This window comes from Mytilus californianus, unplaced genomic scaffold, assembly GCF_021869535.1.
Source record: "Mytilus californianus isolate M0D057914Y unplaced genomic scaffold, xbMytCali1.0.p SCAF_10, whole genome shotgun sequence".
Lineage (NCBI taxonomy): Eukaryota > Metazoa > Mollusca > Bivalvia > Mytilida > Mytilidae > Mytilus > Mytilus californianus.
In genome coordinates, this window is record NW_026262582.1 from 74,033,064 (window position 1) to 74,059,298 (window position 26,235).

General features: G+C 33.1%; 1 protein-coding gene across 1 annotated transcript in view; it reads right to left on the reverse strand.

The window, feature by feature from the left end:
- LOC127719167 (uncharacterized) overlaps positions 1-26,235 on the reverse strand; it is a 177,001-nt gene that overhangs the window by 135,436 nt on the left and 15,330 nt on the right. The window contains exon 2 of the mRNA XM_052225190.1: positions 7,859-7,897. The gene's annotated coding sequence lies outside the window, so the exon portion shown is untranslated. The remainder of the gene's footprint in view (positions 1-7,858; positions 7,898-26,235) is intronic.

A 26,235-nucleotide genomic window follows, 5' to 3' on the forward strand; every position in this document is an offset into this window, starting at 1 on the left:
CACGTGCAAGGTTCAATATCACCACGTGCAAGGTTCAATATCAATTTAACGGTTTAGTAAAATAACATCGTGAAGAAATGGAAACAATTCGGTAGAAGGTACTTCCCTTCTTTTCTTACTTAATTGTTCTTAACTTGAAATTTGGCATTGATAAGAACTACCAAAATTACAAATCATAAAAAAACAATTTGCAATACAATACTAGAATGTTCAAGAATGAAAAAAAAATATTGTTATCACTTAACCAACTTTAACATGTGTTGAGGAACGAATTATCATTTGATTACGCTGTTAAATGGTCCATTTACCTTCTTCACACAATTATGAATCGTTAGCATCCATCATTCAAGATATGCCAATGACGTCACAGAATTCGGTTTAAGTATAATTCAAGATCAAATATTTTAAATGGCTTTACTTGAAATTGCAATAACAGAACACAGAACATCGATGCATGATTTGTCTTGTTAGAGATGCAAATATGAATACAAGGAGATGCAGGGTAAATGTCAATGAGACAGTAACCCAACACCACAATAAAACATGGACGACAGCTTGACGTCAACAGTTTCTGTACAATATGCAAAGCTATTACAGTAAAAAAAAAACATATTAATGAATAAATAGTGAACAAATTTAACAGAGACTACCACTCATCTGCACAAAAACACAAGCAGATGCGAGTGTAGGATTTTGAAGGGGGAGAAGGCAACCGTACGGCCTTCAACAATGAGAAAACCCCATACCGTATAGTCGGCTATAAAAGGCCCCGACATGAAAAATATGAAACAATTTAATTGAGAAAACTAACAGCCTAATTTATAATAACTGTTCCAACTAACATTGGATATCGACAATAAGCAATAGTTAAACCATCTGCCTTTAAAATTCAAACAAAAAATAACAAAGGTACATGAATTCATATAAGAAAGTACAATAATATTTTGTTATATATCAGTACAATTATAACAGCTATATAGAATCTATTCGGTGATTTGATTGAATGTTCGTCTTTTATGTTATCAACTTTTTCCTAGTATATACTTCGTAATTAATCGGTGTTTTTTCTACGCTATGTATTGAACATTGTTGCCAGTAAGCAATTTTTATATTACCCAAACATACAACAAAATACACTTTAAGTAAAATATTTTGGATTCTTGTTATTTCTTATAAATAAATTTTCTATTCAGTTTAATGAGGGTCTGGAACTCCTTTATTTCTGTATTCTTTAATTTTTTACCATTTTTCTCTATTCTTTGTATTTTAGCACCCCATTATTCTCAATTATTCTTTTTTTTCTTCTTATTCTGCACTTTTCCCCATTATTCTCTATTTTGTATAAACCCCTTCCAATCCCTTTAACATTCATTTTGTCCAATACTTTTCATACGAAAAATTTCGGCAGAGAGTTAATATACAAAATTATAACTTTGTCCGTAATTAAATTCGATGCATTGTATGAGGTAATTTTTCGTTCTTTTTTTGTGTGCAAATGCTGTGAATGATTACGAAATAACATACAATGCATGTATATGGCTAATGTTTTATTCTTTGACTATTCAAAGGATGCGTTTGACGTCTCGGTTTTGTTCTATTTGATATCTCTGTTTTGAACATGCACTGTGGACGAAGGGCGGATGAGATTTTTTTCCCAGTCTTTACTACACTATTTTCACACTGTTTACAAAACTTTGAATTTTTCGAAAAACCAAGGACTTTCTACCCCAGGAATAGATTACCTTTGCCGTATTTGGCAAAACCTTCCGGACTTTGGGTCCTCAATGCTATTCAACTTCGTACTTTATTTGGCCTTTTTAGCTTTTTTTTTCATTTGAGCGTCACTGCATGCTGAGTTTTTTGTAGACGAAACGCGCGTCTGGCGTACACAGTTTAATCCTAGTATCTATGATGAGTTGTTTACTACACTGCTGATATTTATTCATTGTTTGAAGTATGTTTCTTTTCCTGTGATATTAGTTCGTTGACCAGGTTATAGCATATAATCATAATCAATGGGTAATGCAGTCAGTAATAAAAATGATATAATATTAACCAATCACACACGATGTTATAGAGAGAGCAATGACCAAAACATACTGTCAACCAATCAAACGAGGCATTTAAGAGAGTGCAATGGCCACGTTATGTGTATTTCCAAAACAAATGATAAAACATACTTTGTAAATCTCAATAGAATCTGAACAAAATGTTATCATTTTCAAATTAAATATAAGGTTGCAAGATTTTAAGAAATGTATTAGTACTAAAGCCAAACAATACATGTGGCTAAATACACATGTACATGCGACATAAATAAACGTGTGTCCTCCATTCATACGAATTCAAAGACTGGAATGTCTAATCCTTCCGCAAAAAAACAAAATTACGATCGAAATTAAAAGTAATCTATTATACATCGAATTCCTTATGACTTACAATGAATTATCTATCGGATGAATTTGAGAGAAAAACAATTCTACCTGGTGCTAATTAAATTCGAGGGAAACTGGCTTTTACCCTTTGGTTTCGTATTTAACAGAATTTCAGATCAACTTAATTGTACCTAACCTCAGTCATATTTAACATTTAAATCCTCACTCCCTCTTAGCATAGATACATCTATGCTCTTAGTACTTACTTATGAACATATATTAAATCATGAAAAGAAACAACTAGATACATACATGTCACGTTGCAAGAAATATTTAAGAAACTTCAGCGTGAGCCAGAAATACCGATTAGCCCAACAACAAAAAAAATGCAATCTCGTGTTAAACATTCTCATTATCAATAACTTCACCGAATTCTGTCATGCTGACTCTAAATGTGTAAATAATCATTAATTTTAAGTTTTCTTATATCAAACGGTTCATTTAGTTCAATGAAGTTATTTATATTAATAGCCATAAAAGTACTTATGATTAGCAATTATAAAAATATAATGTGTCTGCAACATTATTTAGGGATGAAAAAACAACGTCAAAGCTATATATAAAAATTGAGGGAAGAATTGCTATACAATGTAAATTTGTCAATGTCAATGTACATATTGCATGAAACCGTCAGGTACACAGGACTGGCTACTACGGCGCCACCTATTTGGAAACGATAATTAATTATTTTGCTACCTTTTGTAATAAGAAATGAAGACAAGACAAGTGCATGTTCACTAAATTATAAGAGATACCCATGAAACTATCTAGTAAGCCATATTGAGAGTAGGAGCCTGTAGAGGTTACGGTCGTCTGTCATTGTATAATTCAATGAAAGTTCTTTCTGTTGTATAATTTCATATCTAATTTGTTATCCTGGAGGCCTTTTTAAACTTACTTTACGGATTGAGTTTTTCTCATTGCCGTTTTTTTTCTTTGTATCGATCTGATGAGTCAAGACATTTTCAACTGATTGATAGTTTCTTCTTATGTTGTGCTATTACACCACTGTCACAGGTTAGGTGGAGGGTTGGAATCAAGCAAACATGTTTAAACCACCTTTCCCACATTCTCTGTGTGCCTGTCCCAAGTCAGGAACTTGCAATTCAGTGGTTGTAGTTTGTTGTTGTATCGTGTATATCATATTTGGTTTTTTTTTGTGATTTTTTATATAAATCATGCCGCTGTTTTTCCCCTCGTTTGAACTGCTTAAAATTTTGTCATGTCGAGGACTTTCAATGTGAATGGATTTTGCTCATTGTTGAAGGCCGTACGGTGACCTATATTTACGTACATCTACGTCATTTGATCTGTGATAGATAGTTTTCTCATTGGCAACCATACCACATCTCCTTATTTTGTAATGAATATTCATTTCACTCGTATGCACTCATATATACCACATCTTCTTTTATCTATTAACTCATCAGATCGATACAAAGAAGAAAAACATCAACCATAAACACAGACCGGACGTGGTAGGGTATTTATCCATTCCTCATCCCTAACAACAAAAAGGACACTAAATACAGATCTGAGAGTACTCGCAGTTACTTAGTTCAAATTAATCCAATAACAACTAATAAAAAAATCATGTATCTAAGACTAAAACCATTTGAATCTAGGTAATAGTTATGTAAATTTTTTGATTGGTATTCATTTACAAAGTGTAAAGAGTGACGAATATTGCAACAAACAGGTCTATTCTGAAGGAAAAGTTACCATCTATTTAAAAGTACTTGATTCAAAACAAATTTTTAACCTGTTATTGATACTAGTAAGGAAGATATTTGCTGACTTCCTCTGCATTTTAAAACAATAAGATGTATACTAGACTAGTTATAACAACACATAAAACATTCACTTAACAAACATGGTCTGTATTGATACGCAAAGGAATTATATAATAATTCAGTTTGAGTGAAACGTCTGCAACAGAAGTTATCATTTATTTAAAATGGGTGTCGTCAGGGAGTTTTAATGATAAAAAAACGATATATTTTTGTTTACAAGACAAAAACATAGTCCTTAATGGCACCATCTTATATTGTTCTAAAGCAATTCATATTGGGTCTTAACTTATTTTAAAAACTTATAGATTTAAACAATCAGATGATAGTTGTAAAAGCTTATAGATTTAAACAATCAGATGAGAGTCATAAAAGCTTATAGATTTAAACAATCAGATGAGTGGCGTAAAAGCTTATAGATTTAAACAATCAGATGAGTGTCGTAAAAGCTTATAGATTTAAACAATCAGATGAGAGTCATAAAAGCTTATAGATTTAAACAATCAGATGAGTGTCGTAAAAGTTTATAGAATGTCGAACTGGGCGTTTTAATGTTCTCATAATGATAAAAAGTCTATAAATTCTGACGAAACAACATGTTACTTGTTGGCACCAATTTATATAACTTTTCTATTGCAATTCATGTAAGAACTGAACTTAATTTTAAAGTAAAGAGATTATGTAAATCAAAATACCGTACATTGTAAATATGGTGTTGTCCTAAGTCAGGAGCCTGTTGTTCAGTGGTTGTCGTTTGTTGGTGTGGTTCATAGGTGTTCTCGTTTCTCGTTTTTTATATAGATTAGACCGTTGGTTTTCCTGTTTGAATTGTTTTACATTAGTCATGTTGGGGCCCTTTATAGCTTGCTGTTCGGTGTGAGCCAAGGCTCCGTGTTGAAGGCCGTGTTTTGACCTATAATTGTTAACTTTTTTATACATTGTGACTTGGATGGAGAGTTGTCTCATTGGCACTCATACCACATCTTCTTATTTATATTTAGATCATAAACACAATTCTAAACACACTTTTTGTGGACTTTTTTTTACACATGTAGGTCTAAACCTGTCTCTGTTCTAGGTTGACAATGTGTTCTGGGTTGTTTTTAGGGATCGTGTTTAGCATAGAAATTACTGTTTTAGTCCTAAAACCACATTTAAAAGTATAATATTGAAGATATGAGTACATTTAATGTGCTTACTTAGAAATGGACATAATCCTAAACACGTTTAGAACTAAACATGTAATGCAAGTATTTATTGTCTAAGTTCACAATGTATCATGACATGTTTTTATGTGTCAGTATCCCTGCTGGTACCGTAGTTACTATCCAGCCGGTACCCAGCGTGCATAAGTTAAGAGACTGTGTTTCAATTTTCTGTTTCTCGTTAGATTTTGGTATTTTCCTTTTATGTTAAAACTTGTGCTTCTATGATGTTGTCTCATTGACGTATATCCCACATCTTTGTTTTTCATAAATATACACTGAATTGTAAAATACCATTGGAAAAAAGTAAGTCCATAATTATATTGTAATCTCGTTATACTGAAACCTTGTCTTTTGATCCATGTCATTTATAGATAACATTGGACGAATGTGTATTGCCGCTAATATCAGAGAGAGAGAGAGATCAGAGATATATGCTCGTACAAGATAGATTTCTTTGACAGCAAGTGAGTCAAAAGTGAATGGTGTACCTTTGAGAGCTAGTGTTACTTAACTTTTTAAACTAATGCTTTATTGTAATTTAGATTGATTGAAACACTGACTTTTTACCCGGTAATACACTGTGAGTTTGAGATGAAGAACTGCAATGAAAGCGCTGTTCCTTTGTTTTTGTGTTTTTTTGCTGTGCATGTACTGATTTTGTGTCATTGATCATGAATATCCCATATCCTTTCTTTTCTATTATGAACAGGATAAAAGGAATGAACATATATAATAGACAGTGCAACCGACCATACCAACAATCAACACCAGGCTCCTCCTAGAAAATAGACAGACAACAACAACTAACACATGAACTAAAACATGAACAAAATGTGGCGGGATTAAACCAGTTTTAGGAACGCAACACACCCCCTTCAGCTATTTCGACCATGTGTCGTATAAGTAAAGCACACTTAAAAAACGAAACTGCCAACATAAATATTACACATAATAATTTTATAGATAAAACTGAAATTCAGCTATATTGCATATAACTTGCCAATTTTACAGAAAAAAAAAACAATAACTAAATTGTATATCAATTAAGCAGGTGCGAGTTATGATGTCTGTACATTGTACCCATGCACAATTTGTTATCCGGTTAACTCTGGCTTGTTTACAAAAATGCGGATAAATATGTACTAAATATTCACTGAATACTGTTAATTTTGGAGAGGAAATGTTTTTTTTCTATCTGTCTTTCCATCGCCCGTCTGACCGTCACAAATGTTTGTCAACGCAGTTTTATTCTTAAATAAATGATGAATTCATTAGACAATTAGGAAACAATCATCAGACTGGATAACAGCCTGTTTGTCACTTGTAATTGTGTACGCCAGACACGCGTTTCTTCAGTGCGACTCAACAGCGATGCTCGAATAAAAAAGAGAAAAGGCCAAATCAAGAACGAAGTTGAAGAGCATTAGGGACTCTAAATCTAGAAAATATTGCCAAATACAGCTAAGGGAATCTATTCCTAGGGTATAATATCCTTAGTATTTTGAACAATTCAAAGTTTTGTAAATAGTCAACAGTTTATTTCTGAATATGAGTATGTCAATGAGATTGCATGTCAACACAGAGAAAATAAATAAATCAAAAAAGCAATGACTTGTAGTTGTGTTATTTTATACGCCTTTCCCATTCTTCAAGGTTTGTTTTTCTTAAATTTTGGCTTAATTCTTTTTGTTTCAATGAATTCAAGGCCTCCCTTGAGATACTTCAAAATTTTCTTTGACGTCATAATATTTAACAGACACTTATCAGGCGTACTACAGGTTGATTTGCACCAAAGAAAATCTATAGTTTTCAAGGAAACCCAAAATGACACCAATTAATAATAATACGACATGTTTGGTTTGTTCCGTTGCCCTTATTCGCAAGAAAGAAAAAAAGACGTAATTTTGTGATATGATTTTGAGTTATCAATTTATTACAAGTACATCCATATTGGTCAAGCAGGGAATACAACTTAACGAACACAAAAACACAACATATTTATGAAGTGCAGTGCTGTTAAACTTGACAATCTAGGGTGAATTTTCCCTCGATTATTTGTGAACAATTATGCATTAAAACGGAATAAATTCCGGATTAAGACGATTTTCTTCTGGTTAGACATTGATTCAAGTACAATGGACATCACCTGAGTACTGCATGGATATTCAGGACAAAATTTTGATCCAGAGAGAACACTCAGACAACATTGGATGGAGTTCTCCATTTCTGTATTGTCTCATTTTCGAGGCCATTTTCTCTTTTCTTTATTTTACCCAGTTTCCTCTATGTTATTACATTTTAGCACCTAATTATTCTCTTTCTATATTTTCTCTAATCATTCTCCATTTTAATATTATTTGGCTCATTTTTCTACACCCCACCCCCTTTCCCCATTCAGATCATCTAAAATGTTGTAGTTACTCACCCCGACTTTGCAGATGTCTGCCAATCAGAGAAACACTTCCTACAAGAGTAAAAAAAGACTAATGAGATGATCTTTAATAAACCTTTTTTGTAGCTGTCTTGAAAAAAGTTATACAAAGTGACAATCAAAACTCACAAATCGACGATGGACATAAAACAATATGGTAACTAGAAAAGAAAAAAGACAAACAAACAATAGTCCACCAAATAATGAATATAAATCTTAAGGTTATATACGCACCATGAACCCCACCAAAAATATCAGTGAAGCACTTAGTACATACAATAGTCAACATCATGGTCAATAAAAAAGACCCAAACACCAATAGACTAAATAATATCGAAATCTTAAAGATTGCGTACGCATCACGAACCCAACCAAAATATCAGGGAGGAACTCGGTAAACACAACAGTTAACAACATGGCCAATGAAAAAGAACAAAGACGAACAAACAACTGCCCACAAATAATAAATAGAAACCTTAAGATTGCGTACGCATCACGAACCCCACCCAACAGTTAACAACATGGCCAATGAAAAAAAATCAAAGACGAACAAACAAATGTCCACCAATAATAAATAGAATTCTCAGGATTGCGTACGCATCATGAACCCCACCACCTATTCAATGAAAAAGACCCAAACAACAGTAGACCAAATAATAAATAAAAACTTAAGATTATGTACGCCCCACGAACCCCACCAAAATACTTGGGAGGAAATTGGTACATACAATAGTCAACACCATGGTCAATAAAAAGGAAAAGACAAATAAACAGTCTACTAAATAATAATTATATGTACGCACCACGAACCCCACCAAAATATCAGGGAGGTACTTGGTACATACGTAACAATAGTCCACCAATGAAAAAGACAAACGATAAACAGACAACAGTCCACCACATAATGAAATTATAGCAAATTAGATATTGCACAACACAAACCCCACCAAGAAATACCGGGGATGAACTAGGTGCACCGGAAGAGTTTTGACCATGGTGTAATCTGTCATTCAATAAGCGGGAAAAGCGAGAAAAGGTGCAAAGAGGCGGTAGATATTCATAAGTCCAAAAGGCGGGAAAAAACACAAAGAGGGCGATAAAAATTCATAAGTCCAAAAGGCGGGAAAAGACACAAAGAGGGCGATTGAAATTCATTTATTATAAGTCCAAAAGGCGGTAAAAAGACACAACTTGAGAGGGCGATAGAAAATCATAAGTCCAAAAAGCGGAAAAAGACATAAAAAGGACGGTTGAAATGCATATGTCCAATAAAAACAGACAACATCATGGCCAAAAATAAAAACAACGAAAAGACTAAATGTCTTTCTTCGACTCATGGTTTAAAATTAGACTTTTTTCGTATTACCGACTTTTGACTCCATAGTACTAGTATATAATTTAACGACAGGTTACCTTCTATGTGGTAGGACAATCTGGTAATCGGTCTAGTAAGAGCAACTAAAAGAAGTAAAATCAAGCTTACAACCGATGCAATTTGTGGAAAAAAATAATTGTTTTCCGATGATTTTGTCGTGTATAAAAAACATAAAACAATTATCCCCCCTCAAAAAAGAATTGCCCCCATTGTAAGCTTGATTCTACTTCTTTTTGTTGCTCTTACTTGACCGAGTACTAGAATGTCGAACCACAAACTGTCGAAATGTTTTTATAACTCGGAGTCAAAAGTCGGTAATATGTAAGTCTGTTTTGTGTCTGTCTTGAAAAAAGTTACATAGTGACAATCAACACTCATAAATCGACGAGGGACAGAAAACAATATGGTAACTTGACAAGAAAAATATATACATGAAATAACTTAATATATGGATAACAATTATCAACACCGTAGTATCTTCCCCACTTTTACCACTAATACTTTGTAAATTAATTCCAAGTACTTATATTAATATAAGTATGTCCTAGAACTGTTCTGTCTTTATTTTCGTAACAAAATTAACTTCATTGCTAGAAAAGAAGTAAATATATATTTAGAGATACGTCAATTACATTATTAGTTAATATTGAAGGACTTTCTAAGTGTCATAATAAGACGTCATTCTCATAGATCATCTCTTGGTGAAATTTTAGTAAGCTATAATTTAGCTTAAGTATTTTAATCAAAACATTTATTTTTGTTGCGAATGACACTCATCTCAAGGTTCTAGTTCAAGACCAAATGCACTGTTCGTATGTGTAAATGTCGAAAACTTTAGACTTATTTAATTTACATCGTTAAAACTGTATTTATCTTGATCATTTCCTATGACCACGCCGAATTGGTTTTAGTTTTTCGGACTCCTTGGCTACTTAAATATCTTAATATTGAAATTTCAACAACAAAAGATGACCCCAACTTATCGATTCAAAGTCCTTTAATTTTTTTTATTTTTTTTATCTAATTTATACTTTTCTAATTAAAAAGGTGAATGCAGAAAGTCCTCAAGATGAAGACAAAATTGGTTGTAAAAACCAGGAAAAAACTAAAATAATAGTATCGCTCGTCTGTTTTAATGCTTTGGGAGGAAACCTGAAAATAACAAACCAAAATTTAAGATTTTTTTTGGTCGGTCTTGTGAATAAGTAATTAATTATATCTTATAGTAGTTTTCGAAATCACTTTAACAAGATCTAACTTGTTGTACTGTCTTTTTTTTTTTTGTCTCTTTTATTTTCTTATTTATTTATTGTCTTTGTTTCACATTTTTCGTATGATCTTGTACCCTAATTTTATTCGGTCACATGAAATACAGATGACTGGAAACCAGTTTTCAATGACGAGGAACATGCATTTAAATGTCATACAATATATATAATAGAAGCATAGAAATCCGCAACAACTCATGACCATTGAGGTTATACATAAAAAGGATAACATGATTTACTAGAAATATTGAACAGTACAAGAGATCACACCAACTACCAACAACCGAATTCTCCGAGAAAATAGAGGTACAAAAAAAGACAAACAACAACGAACAATACATGGTCCATATATAGCTTGACTTGGTACAGGCAAATAATCTAAGGGAGCTTATTAGAAAAGCTGTTTTTTCATCTCCCTTCTAAAACAAAATATATTTCTCAAGAAATCTAGAATCAAATAATTCATTTAACAACCCCCACCTCCACAAAAAACGAATGGTCAAGCTTCATGCACTCAGACATTAATTCAATTCAATGTCAAGGAGTTTATGACGATATATAATTTTAAACGTACTTTAAATGTAATACCTTGAAAATATGAGGACACTTGTGCTATTTGAGTTCTTATAATGATTACTAAGGAATTTGATACTTTATAATATGACGTACTTCAATTTGTGTATTTCCGGAGAAGTTATTTGCAAGGGGTTTAAATATGATATAGCTCTTATCATAAGTTTTACTAGTTATTATTACAGAAGATTATTTGCATTTGTCAATTCGTATATAAACATAAGGAGATGAGGTATAATCGCCAAATGAGAAGACAACTATCCCCCAAAGTTCAAATAAAGTGGATGTAAGCAATTGTAGTCAATCATACGGCCTTCAGCAATAGACCATCTTCATATTACCGACTTTTGACTCCGGATTATATAATTTGTCGACTGGTTACCTTGGACATCATGGTACTCAGTCAAGTAAGAGCAACCACAATAAGTAAAATCAAACATATAATCGGTGTAATTTGAGGGGAAGGTTTACTGTTTTCCGATGATTTTGTAGTGAAAAAAAAATATTAACCAGGTAATTTTCCCCCAAAATTGTACCGATTGAAAGCTTGGTTTTACTTCTTTAGCTTGCTCTTACCTGACTTGGTACCATGATATCCAAGGTAGCCAGTCGACAAATTATATAATCCGGAGTCAAAAGTCGGTAATATGAAAAAAGTCTGTTGGTGACCTTCTGCTGTTGTCTGTTCTATGGTCGGGTTGTTGTCTCTTTGACACATTCCCCATTTCCATTCTCAATTTTATTAGAAAAACCCATACGTATAGTCGGCTATAAAAGGCCCCGATATGAAATATGTGAAAAAAAATCGATTCAGAAAGTCTAACTTATAACAATACAATTTACTGAAAACAAATATGACAGACATGAACCAACGACAACACTGAACTACAGGCTCGTGACTTGGGACAGGCACATATAGAATGTGGCGGGGTTAAACTAGTTTGCTGGCGCCAAACCCTCCCCTAACCTGGGACAGTGGTGTAACAGTACAACATAAGAACAAACTATAAAAATCAGTTGAAAGGGGCTTAACTCATCAGATCAATACAAAGCAGAAAACATCCAACGAAAACACAGAGCGGGCGTAGCAGCGTATCTATACATCCCACAACAAAAACGACACTAAGCCAAGATCTGAGAGTACTCGCAGTTACTGACAGCTAGTTCAAAGCCAATAACAACTAATAAAAATCATGTATCTATAAGACTAAAATGTCATTCAGTACACATCCAACATTCATTGGATTTAGTGTTAAGTATTCATTAACAGTCAGAGAAAAATATGACTTTGTGCAATGCAAAAATACAGGTATCGACAAATTGTAGTACCGTGAAATCTGTGTATAAAAATTATATTTAATATGGTTTTAATTCACTGATACAACAAAATCAATATTTTTACCAATAAAAACAATATTCAAAGATGTAATTACAATGCTGAATTGGTTACCTTTTAGAATCAGTTCTTTTTACCAAGGCCCCTTTTAAATTTTGATTCCATTTGTACCTCATTATAATTATTTTAATTTGCAAGTTAAAGTTTTACATCGTGTTTAGGTATACTTTTGAAATTAAAAGTTCATTATTAAAGGGAAAAAATTACCTAAAGGAGGGGGGAGGACATCACCATAGCAAAAAGAACAAGAGGCTCCAGGGAGCCTGTATCGCTCATCTGGCATTTTTGCCAACAAAATGGGTCCAATGCAACAAGATTATTTGGTGAAAATTTGAGGTTGGTAGAACTTGACAGGTTTTCTCTATCAATTATAGTTTTCAAGATATAAGACAGTTAAGGTATTTTACCCTTATATTCTATGTTTAGCCATGACGGCCATGTTTGCTGGGTGGCCGGGAAAAACATAAATTCTACACTGGATACCCTTTACCCCAAGTTTGGTTGAAATTGGTTTAGTTTCAGAGGAGAAGATCCTAAAAAGTTAACGACGACAAATGGCGACGGACGCCAAGTAATGACAATAGCTCACACGGTCATATCGGCCCAGGTGAGCTGAAAATGACGAAAATACAAATCATCGTCCACAAAACATTACAATTATTGATTGCTTGCCTATTGTTTAGTTTTAGTTTTCTTTCTCTTTTCTGTTGTTGTTTTTATGATGTCTTGTTTCTTAGGGGTAGTTCGATTGTTTCTTTGTCTGCTTTTTTCACTTCATTTTATTTTTAGAAAATCACAGGGTAATGTCCTTTAAACATTGTTTCCTCTATTCTTAGAATTTTAAAGCTAAATGTTGTAACAAATCATTCAACTATTTGCAATTACACAGCTTCAGAAATATTCTCACATTCATCATGATGTATTTTTATAATTGTGTTTTCATGCCTCTTCTATTGCAATATTGCGTTTGTTGACCCTAAGCTTTTTGTAAATTATAAAACATAACACGTCATTGTTTATTACCACTATAGGTGTCTGAAACAAAGCATGATAATAAATCCAACATTATTTGTCTGTGAGTAAGAAATGAAAAAAAGTGGAAAACACATCGTGACATGAAGCATTCGTGAGAAAAATTGGTACCACAAATTGAGTATAATTTATAACGAATGTGTAATGTCATAATGTTCATACTGTCTGAGTATATTAGTATTTTTACTGTCTTAATTTCAACCTGAAGATCCACAGCCGATGTAGCCCGAAAAATTCAGTCGTTATATTCCGCTGATCTACGATGGCTGCCTCGCGTTGGGGAAAATCGGACACGGAGAGGGATTGAATTATTCGAGTTACAGCTGATGATATAAAATTGAAATTAAAGCTCTTTATGAAATTGATAGATAAATGATAAAATAATAGATATAAAGAACAACATCAAACTTACTATTTATAAACATGTAAACCAAAATAATACAGAAGAAAAATATTTGAATTTAGAAAACTGATAACAAAAATAAGAAAAAGCAACCACAATTTGTTAATAGAGAGGCGAAAGATACCAAAGAGACATTCAAACTCATAAGTTGAAAATAAAATGACAACGCCATGGCTGAAAAAGAAAAAGACCAAAAGACAAACAATAGTACACAAAACACAACATAGAAAACTAAAGACTGGGCTAATGGAACCCCACCAAAAACTGGGGGTGATCTCAGGTGCTCCGGAAGGGTTAGCAGATCCTGCTCCACATGTGGCAACCGTCGTGTTGTACAGGTGAGCACAAAACCGGTGATATGTCTAATTCGGTAGGTCACATTCGGGGAAAGGGGGACGGGATTGTAGTTACGACATTTGGAACATATCCGCTTATATCATATGTGAATATGATAATCCATAACGGTCAACCAATTCGTGATGGCATCCGTAAAATTTACGAAAGGATGGTTTCAACTTCACCACTTAGAACTCTTGGTTTAAAAGCTTCCTTGTGAGCTGCAACCCTCTATCAAGGAAATCATGATAGTAAATACAAGTCCTGGAATATCGTATCAACTGGGAGATATATACTCCGTATGCAGGCGCTGCTGGAATGTTGCTACATTGAAATGGAAAGTTCACAATTAGGAAATTGAAATCATCTCTTTTGTCGTAAAATTTTGTTTTCAACCGACCCTTATTGTCAGTTTTTAGATGTATGTTAAGATAAGAGGCAGACTTAACTAATTAAGAATTATTTAGTGAGAGAACATCATCTATATAGCGGTTAATAGAAAAGGGAAGATATCTTAAAATACCAAGAGAAGAAAGATTATGCAAGAACAGCAAAATGATTGAAGATGAAATTCATTTCTTTTTATATTGAGATATTAAAAGTAATATTAGAAACGTTTATTTTAATTTTTTGATAAATGAAAACACACAATTTATGAATTTAAATGATATAGATAAAATTACATATATCCTAAACCCAAGATAAATAAGCTTGGATCCTTTTTAAAACAGTCTTTAGAACTGAGGACTCTTGAAATATTTACCTTACTTATATTGTATTATAAATAAATGATCTTGTTGGTATTGTTCGTTTTTATTTTGTTATGTTGTGTCACATGCTTTAAATGTAGTGTAACGACAATAAAGATTTGAATTGAATCGAATTGTTAACTTATTTATAAAAAAAAATATTGTGTTTCGCGTAGTCAATAATCACGTGAACAAAGATTATTAACAACAGCTGTATCGGTACTTTTTTCCCGAAATAATTCATTTTAACCAAAGAAAATAAGTATAATAATTCTTAATAGTTTGTCATCCACAGGGAATTTGATGTTTGCGACAGAAGTCTCTATTTTTATACGCAACTTTTAAAGACTCAGTACGATTTAGAGGATATATATATTGTGTATACACTTTTCTATAGTTGAACAAAACGTTTGTTTTTTGTGTTGTTGGGTTGCTGTATACATGTCGTATTATCCTTATCTGTGTATACTAAAAACCTTGGAATGTGATGCAAATCTACAAAAATATGAAAAACTCATCATAGATACCAGGATTTAAATGTGTACGCCAGACGCGCGTTCCGTCTACAAAAGACTCATCAGTGACGCTCGAATAAAAAAAGTTAAAAAGGCCAAATAAAGTACGATATATTTACTTCTTAAATGATATAAAAACTATAAGCTATGAATGTAGAATACATCTGAAAGTATATTGCTTGATTTCAGTTCAACGCGTGGGTGTATCTGTCTTAATCTAAGATAGAACTTTCTATTGTCAATTATTATTTTACAGAAGTTTGATCGAGTTCGATTTCTACGGAAGCCGGAACACTCAGTACCTCGTTATAACGACTAAGCTTCCTCGCTATACGGACTTGACAACTCGTTATAACAACTTAGCTAACTTGTTATAACGACTTTAAATAAACACTGCACACTGAAACTAACCCGCTACCGTAGAATTCGCGTAGAAAATCTGTGCAAATCATAAATCGTTTAATTTGACCTAGACATCTTTTTTCTGATTGTCGGTTGCTGTCTCAATGACGCAATCTCTACATTTCCTTTTATTAGTGTCTAATTGGTTAACATATCGTAAAACACGTTGCATTGCAATTTTAGTATTTTTGATGTCGATGGCTGCCAATTTGTGATCACCAAACCATTGAAGCATCTCTTATGATTAAAGATCACCCCATGACAGCGTTAAAACTCCTGCTAAAGTTATCAATTTGCAAATAAAGACAATCATTCGTAAATCTTGTTTTAATTATGCACCAAGGGGTTCAACGAATCATTTATTTGACGGCAATTTTGCTGAGTCGGCATATTTGCGATAATGTAAATTGTGTTCTTGCTTATCATTTTTTTTTTTTTTGGTAAACCTATTATATCATATTTATCTTTTCGACTGATTGCTCTAGTGGAATCTGTAACAATTATATATGAATTTGCAAACGTAACGATACGTCACTCAATAACTTCGGTGGAATATTTCCCTTTTGTTATAGAAGTCGTTTCATAAGTTTCAAAATGAATATTGCATGTCACACATGCAAACGATGATAGAAATTATTAAAAATATCGGTCAGCACAAACCACCAACAACCGAATCGTATACTTGCAAATAAAAAGTAACGAACAACAATGGTCCAGATGGGCCAACTTGGTACAAGCACAAAGTGTGGTGGTATCAAATCAGTGTTACGTAGGCACAAAGCTACAAAAAAAGGAACCTTTCTTTATATATCTCTCTTTCTCTCTATCTCTCTCAGAATCATATATGACTTTTACTATTGATTCCAAAGTTGGTTTTTCAAAATTCGTTTCTTAAGATCAGTATGAGAATTATCAATCTTTATCTAAATGCACATTTAATTCCTGAAGGAATAATATGATATAATTCTAGTTACGTAACAAAAAGGCAAATGACATTCTTCTCCGTCAGAGACCAAGGCAAATCATCAAATATTCAAGGTTGAAGATAAATGCAGACTAATATTTAAGTTCTAATATGACATTGCTATCTGTAAACAAAATATATTTAAGTTTGGTTTTTTAAGGACACAACTGTTCAACATTTCTGACGAGTAATCCATATCGGGAAACTTAGTCTTTTTGTAAGATGAAACTGCATTGTTTTTGTAGTTTATTTAAATGCATTCGTACGAAATTATACAGTGTACGTATATTATTGGTTTTGAGGTCCAAATAATTAAAGGTGCGAGGTAATACAATCTATCATAAACCAACCATAATTTGTGCTTATTCGATATTCAAGGTTAATTCGTTAATTAAAGGATTTCAAATTCAATTGAGCGTACGTGTTTAGTTTAAACAATATTTAATTTTTCAAAGTGCACAAATGACAAATACTAGTAAGTATACAACTGAAAATGAAAATGAAAAGGGATTCGGAAACAAGAAAAAATATATAATCGTCTCCCTTACGATTCTCTTTTAAATGTAAAACGTATGTTCAAAAAGAATTGTAATCGAGGGAAGATGAAAAAATGAAACTATGATAGTAACAGCATGATTAAACACACACCAAAAAATGACCGAATTTGTTTGGCGTAGATGCAAATCAGAAAGATTTGCCGTATCGATCCAACCCATACACATCTTCAATTTTCTCGTTCCAGAAATTAAGTATTATTCAACAGATGTAAATTTCCAGTGACACAGAAATATTCCCCTTCATCAGCACAAAAAATAATGTTAAGTATATAACCGAGAAAAAAAGAAAACATTATGTATAGATCAATTACAAGGAGAGTTAAAAAGGTGATAAAAGTATTAGCTACTTTGATGTGGGTATCCTTCAAAGATCGCAGAAAAATATCTATGTATCAGAAAAATTTGATCTAGAATTAAACAAATAATTATATCTCTTTACTATGGAACATGCAGCTGTTTAGCTTGTACCCTTTACCTTCTGGTAATTAGAAATAGATTTTTAAGCATGCTTTCATGACGTACTTGAATGTGGACTTTCATCGTTTTTTTGTTGTTGTTTTTTTATTTTTTTGCTTTGAAGACCACAGAACAGGAAGTAGCCTGTCTCATTTAAACCTGTTTATCGCTCAGACTTGACATGCATGTTATTCCATTTAGGAAATTTTAGACCTATGATGTTTTAAAGTATTCCGCTTGATGCGTATATCTCCGTCGATCGATAATCTATCTTTGAAAGCAAGAAGTTCCTGATAATCGATTAAGTTTCGATAATCGAGATAATCGTTAAAAGCTAAGCAGTTTAAAAGTTCTTTATCTTTATATGTTGGTGTCTGTTATAAACTCATCATAGATACCAGGATTAAAGATATGTACACCTGACGCTCGTTTCGTCCATCAGTGATGCTCAAACCTATAAAAAGTTAAAAAGGCCGCAAAAAAGTACATTGTTAAGATGCCTAGCTATTGTCCAAGACTGTGTGATGCTCTCACGATGTCTGTTTGTTATTTGTGCCGTTGTTAGTTGTCCATTGACATTTGGCTTTTTTTATTATTTGAATATGGCAAAAGGTATAATTTATTACAATAACTATGTGTATACATAGTGTGATGAAATCAAGTGATTGTTTGTTTGAAAAGGTATAACTTTTTAAAAATTATGTGCAATTTTGCATTCTTATATAGTGTGATAAAATCTCGGGATTTTATGTTTATTATAAAGCACTGCAATGATATATCCAATTGAATATTTATTCCGCAATACGTTAAAATTGAGAATGGAAATGGGGAATGTGTCAAAGAGACAACAACTCGACCAAAGAGCAGAAAACAGCCCAAGGCCTCCAATGGGTCTTCAACATAGCGAGAAAATCCCGCACCCGGAGGCGGGCTTCAGCTGGCCCCTAAACAAGAACGTCAAGTGGCAAATATTACATGCATATCAGGACGGAAACATGTCAATATGATATGAAAATGAATAGTGCTTTGTAAATAGACCGACAACATGCACGGAAACATTTTTTCTAACTCCATGCCTACCAATCTTTGATTTTAAAGTGCCGTATGCTTAGCGGAGAAGAAGCAAATACTATTTTCTCAAGTCTTTGGTTTGGCCCGACCAGGGATCGAACCCAAGACCTCCCGTACTCGAGGATAAAACAAACAAAATACCTGTATTAAATCTTTAAGTGGGTTAAACTAGGGAATAATACCAAAGTGGCAAAAAACTACTACGTGTGCTGATGTAGTATCAGACACTGAATTGTAAGGTGTGCTTTTATACTTGATGTATATGATTGTGCAAATATGTTGCACAAGTGTACATCAAAGATAATAAGACGTGAATATGTCCAGAGGCTGTGCGACACTGGGGTTAAAGGTTGTCTTTTATTCATAGTACACTTGGGTTAAAGTCTTCTTTTATTCAATGTACAAGATGATCAATATAACGAAAATGTCGAGAGGCATTTTGATGGATTGACATTATTATATAGGTATTTAGTAATAACTGATTAGGTGATTCAACTGGTGACACATTTTGTACAACAAACACAAACGTACGCACATTAAAGCAAAGAGCAATCAAAGACAATTGGGAGAAATGCTGAGAATGATGGGTAAAAAAGGACAGTTCGATTATTTGGTGATTCAGCTGGTGAAACACTTTGTATAAATAAACACAAACGTACTCAAATGAAGCATTTATAGAATATTTCTTAGAATGCAAGATTGAAAAGAAGAGTTAGATTAATATATATGTTTTTCTGTATACCTTTGTTCAACTTAGGTGATACCAGAATAAAATGATATATATTAACATTGGAGTGATGTGGCTTGCTTAACGTTCAGTGGCAAATAGTTCGTGCATATTAATGCCAAATGCGTGGACCATTTAACATCACATAGAGAGCTTAAGATTTGTGACAATCTAAATTAAAGCTGTCCAACTTCTGTCAGCCCAAATTTGACAATAGATTTATTTCAAAATACTTCATTGATTTTAACAATTATGATAATGATAAAATAAAGGAAATGGTATAGGGGAATTTCCAGAGTTGTTGTCCCTTTTGTGTCCACTCCCACCGTGGACTTGAAACTTTTATTGCTCAAGATGGGTATGTGAATATAAACAGTAATAAAAATAATAACATACCGTATAGCGGGTTATTTTCGCGGGTGTGAAATTTCGCGATTTTCATTGAATAAGGTATACGAAATATTTTGGCGGTTATTTTTTTGGCGGAATCAATGTTTTTATCTATACCTTTGCATGTGCACTATTAAATTGGCGGAATTTATTTTGGCGATTTTGTTCTATCCGCGAAAATAAGCGAAAATTTACACCCCGCGAAAATAACCCGCTATACGGTATATACAAAACAATGACAATGGAAGGAATGGAATGAGATGGTTACATATTCAATGGTATAAATTACATGTCTTATGGAATTTGCAGTGGAAGGCAAATCTAATTTATAACAGACAGAGCAATTTTACAAAATTTGGCAAGTTTGACTATTAAACTGTATTCGATTGCAGACGACTATCAATCCACATTTAGCCGAATAATCCAGTCGTTATATTCCGATCACTACGACCACTACACAATCTGGAGGGCACTGACCGCAACAGGGCGCTGTATGATTCGAGTTAAAACCACAAGAAATTTAGTGAAGTTTTATTTCAGTGCGTTTACTTTTCCATATTACGCATAAAAAATAATTAACCATGTGCTACAAGCTAAAATAATTTACCACAAAGAAAAGAGAAGATTGTTAACCTCGTTTGTGTGAAGATTAATGATGTACATTTGGTACACTATAACCACAAAATCATTAATTACATATACAATTACTGCAGCATCCACAAGAAAAAAGTACTAAACATTTGTACTAAGTAAGGTTAAATGTTTCCCTTGAACTCATTGTAATAATTTACACAAAAGGATGATTAGGGTTTAAAAATACATGTATGATTCCATGCAATCTGGCAATGAAATACATGACGAGAAACAATTCGCTCGGCTGTGCGGAATATATGAAGTCCGGTCGGAATGGAGTTGTACGACCAATTCCTTATGTGATATATAAAAGTGTCGCGCTCTCTATAAGAATAAGGAGATGAGGTATGATTGCCAATGAGACAAATATCCACCAAAGTTCGAATAAAGTGGATGTAAACAATTAAAGGCAACCGTACGGCCTTCAACAATGAGAAAAAAAACCATACCGTATAGTCGGCTATAAAAGGCCCCGTCATGAAAAATATGAAACAATTCAACTGAGGAAACCAGCGGCCTAATTTATCCGTTCAAGCATATATTTCATACTTATTCAGGACGAGTTGGCATTTAACCATTTAATATTAAACGGAAAATAAAGCTAAAGATGTTTCAAGCAGCAATTTCTGTCCTAATTCAACATACCCTTCTCTGATGGCAGTATAAATTCATACCCTTCATGTCAGCCGATATGCGCAGACAAGGTAGAGCAGATTGAGCAACACGAAAATAAACCATAATGTCTTTTATCCTGCAATCAGCCAACTATTGTACAAATTACAGGTACACAAATAAATTTTTGCTTTATTTGTACTTGTACAAATAAAGTCTCCTGTTACCCCTCTTCCATGTTGAGCAAACGGTAATGTGGATATTTCTTTTTGCGTACCAGTTCATTTTGGTGTCCTTTTCGCGGTCCGCGTTCAAACTATGTTGATTTCTTTGAAAAATTATTGACAATGAATTAGATTTTAACAACTAAAGTTTCAAGTGTTGGGTGTAAATTTCAGGATAAATACTAGTATACAATATTAGGTCAATGTCAGAAAAATTTATATAAACTTTTTGTATGAGGCTGGGAAACTGGGGATGGGCGAGGTTTAACCTTCCCCAGTTTGGTGCCGAATACAGAAATATACAATATATGTACATTGTCGGAAAATATAAAATTTATTTGTATGAGCTTTAGAAACAGGACGAAAAGCGAGGTTCGCCGAGCTTTTCTCCTGTTTCGCAGCGAGTACAAATAATTTTTATATTTTCCGACAATGCACATATATTGTTTTTATCCGTTTTGAATATGAAACATTACTTTCCTATTGAGCAATAAACGTTCTAGTTTAAATAAATTTAGTCTGAACTGCTCGTAAAAAGTTGCAAGTTCTTTCATCTTTTAAAATAAAATGTACCCGTTATTTAAGTGTGCAAAATCAAGGCGTATCAAAGTGGCTTCGTGTATCATGAATGGAATATAACAAGTGGCTAGCTAATTAGTTTCTCATTTTTCTTAATTATGTCAATGTGAAAATTCTATATCGAAATTTTGCAAGTCACGATTTGAATACGTGTAGTAGCATTCCACGGACTTTATTACTTAAACAAGTTTTATACAAATATATATATGAAGATAAAAGTGAACGGCATCACAGTCTACTGGGATGGTGGCTACTAAAAAGGGTAAAATATTAGTTACATAGTGCGCTAGTGACCTAATACGATATATATGGGGTCAGTAAATTCCATATGGGGTGAGAGCGAAGCTCGAATCCCCATATGGAATTTACTGACCCCATATATATCGTATTAGGTCACTAGCACACTATGTAACGAATTTATCTTACCGACTATCTTAACATGTGGTATTTAGACTAGCGGCCTATAAAAGTGATCAAGTCTTCAATACCGTTATTAAGAACCTACTTCCATTAATTTTGGTCTATACAAAAACAAATGCCAACAATAACAATTTGTTAGCTTTAAATGTGTTTTATGAATTTATTTCAATCGTTCATTGTCAATTTCTTCGTCTGTTGAAACCTTTAAGATTTTTCATCAACATCGTGTTGTTTTATAAAGGGACGTAACACCACTACTAACCGTGTATTGAAATAAGCCACGCCTACTAACCCAATATGGAATATACACGGTCTCCACGCGGTTGCTTTTAACCAATCATATTCCTAGAAAGTTTTTTTTTTAATTAATTGTTCGATTCTAACTTTCTTGAAAAAGGGGGGAGGTAAAAAAACTGTTTGGTATGTTATTGAAAAAAAATTAGTTTTTGTTTTTCTTAATGTCAAAAAAAAAAGATGAATGTTTGTTCAGTGAGAAAAATGTACGACCCTTACTCTAAAATCGTCAATTTTTTTACCATTCTTGACAATTATGCCCTCCCTTTCCTTGGACCTTGTATCCGCCCCTCGTCAACCATACTGTTATTCAACTTCGTTTGTTCGTCGACTTAAATATTTAAATTGTTACAGGATTTTCCGATTTTCTTCTTGTTTCGTGACATTTAAGACATAAAATTGTGAATGAATCCTTGATGATGTACTTTTATCCTGAAAATGATATATTTCTAACGTCATCGCTGACACTTCACGGTAGACTTATCATATGCCTAATTAATGTGACCTATGACAATATATGTCTTGCAGACGACATCCCAAACTTGCAGACGACATTCCAAACTTGCAGACGAATCATAAAAGATATATATAAGCCAATTAAAAATAACTTTCTGCAAACTTATAAACAAGTATATAGTAATTCCTACCAGATTTCTGGTTACTTCTTAAGAAACTACTCCTTTGAAACGTCATATCGTGCTAAAGACAAATACATTTGTAAATATATCATGAGGTGTCGTGCAAAAGTTTATGGTTGATGAAAATTATCTCATTTATATTTTCGTGAAGTATTTGTCTTAAATTGTACAATTATCGTAAGGAATAGTATTGAATGAGGCCCCTCATGGGAATGTCCAAGTAATCACATAATCACAAATTTTTTGACAATATAATCACATAATCATTAATTATTTTTTTAAACAAGAAATAATCAAATAATCAAAAATACATTCCTAGATTATCAAATAATCAAACAATCATGAAATATTTGGTCTGGTAATCAAATAATCACTATAAAAACGGCCAAGTAATCACATAATCAAAAACCCCATGAGGAGGCTCTTGAATGAGACAGGGGTAGAAATCAAATCTGATGTGAAGAGGATTATATATAAAAAAAACACCCTAATTTCCATTCTAAAAGTTGTGGCGCAAATATTGTGACCGTATGTTGATCTCTACTGACATGTTTTTGTTTTTATGTCTTTTATTTGCTGGTGCATTCATATATATCCCACATCTCCATTTATTCGCGTTAGATTAATAACTTTAGAAGTAATGAAACACACTGAAGCAATTGCGGATCCAGGGGGTGTTCCGGGAGTTAGACCCCCTTTTGTTTGACAACTAATGTTTTTCTATGGGGACATATAGTTGGAAACCCCCCTTTTTTATCTGATTTGCACGGTTGGAACCCCCCCCCCCCCCTTTTTTAGTTCACTTGCAAGTGTTGGAAACCCCCATTTTGAAAATGGCTGGATCCGCACCTGGATACGACTTCCTAATATTAGACGTTATTGAAAACTAATCGATACTGACGCTTACACCTATGACTAAGACGACAGGTAACATTTTTGAGAAGGGTCATTTCAAAGTGTACAATTGCCACAAGTAATTAGCATATTTGAATAGACAAACAAGATTATACTATAATGAAGTTTTGTATTACGAACATTTTTCTAGTTTACATTTAAAATAATGTATAAAACATTCATTTTCAATGATTTGTTAGTTTATTGGCTCTGTTTAGTAGCTGGTAATTGACATATCTTCATATTGTACTTGATAAAATAAAAGAAAAAAGGGGGCTTTGTTTAAATTATATAGTGCCTAACAAGATGGCGCATCCGGCCAATTGACTTTTTATGTGCAAATCGATCATTTTTTTACTTCATTAACTGACGATTTTCATTTTATTAAACGGTTGAATTAGACTGAAAAATGTTATTTTCTGTTAAGACATGCAAGATTTTAACCTTGCGTAGACGTGCATAACATATATTTCAATGTTTTTTTCTTCAAAATTATTCAAATAATGAAAACGCATGATGTGTAAAGTTTATCAAATTTCTGAAGAATGCACTAATAGCGTATTTTAATATTGTAAACACTCTCTGTATCGAACATAAGTTTGGGGGGGGGGGGGGGGGGGGGGGAGTAAAAACTGGCAAATTGACTCCTTTATACCGCTTGTTTCATTGATAAAATAACACGAACTTATCAAGTGTCTAGTTTGAGAAAGGCGAAATATATCAAAGGAACATTCAAACTCATAAGTCGAAAATAAACTGACAACGCCATGGCTAAAAAAAAAGAAGAAAAAGACCAACAGTACACGAAACACAACATACAAAACTAAAGACTGAGCATTACTGTATTATTTTTAGATTATATAAAAAAATCAGTGAGTAAATATGTTCGACTTGAACTTGAAAGAATGAGGACTTCGAATTCCCTCACAAAATCTTATCAAACACTATAGTTAAAGTTTACACAGAATTAGGAACGCGTAAAGTATTCTTTTAGAGTAAAACATAAGGGAACGACCATTCAACTTCAAAAGGGGGGGGGGGGGGTGGTTATGGTTTTTTCCTAAAAAAATATTCTGATCCCCAATTTGATAAAAAAAAAAACATATTCTGATCAAGCAGATGACAAAAAAAATATTCTGAATCCAGATTTTCCCCATACGTTATAGTGTTAAATTTTGAAAAAAATAATTTGATTAATAGCGTCGAAAAACTAAATTAAAATGTTCCGACTCGGAAAAAAAACATAACAACTCCCCCCCACCCCCACCTTTTGAAGTTAAATTTTTGCTCCCTAACGTGAAAAAAATAGATTATATGAATACTTTATTAACGAGAACAGTTGACGTCGACGATAAACTAAGCCTGCACAAATACATCACTGATGTGGATGTTTCCACAATGTCCCGAATGCTTTTTTGTACTTTAATTCGCCAATTGTATGTACTACCGTAACACTGCATTCCGTTAAAAGTATATTAATTTTTCTGCATTTTCCCTTTAGATTGACAGATTTTTGAGTGATTTGCTGTCGTGTAAATGGCGTCATTATATAGGATAAATGTTGTCTGCTAACAAAAACAATGATCACGAAAAGCCAATTCCTGACCTATTTGTCGCATTAGCATAAACTGTTGAGCGTCGTGTTGTTGTCCAAGGAAACCATATTGAATATAGTATATATTTCACCTTGTCACTTAAAGGGTTAAAATGACAAGTGATAACGATGGTGACTGGAAATATATTGCTGTTGCGGCTCTGTTGTCAGACGATATATTTTTGAAGCTGTCCCATCAATCGCGCCCACTGCGAATGGTGGTTTTGACTATTTTCCGAAAAATACCTCAATTCATTGACTGATGTCCA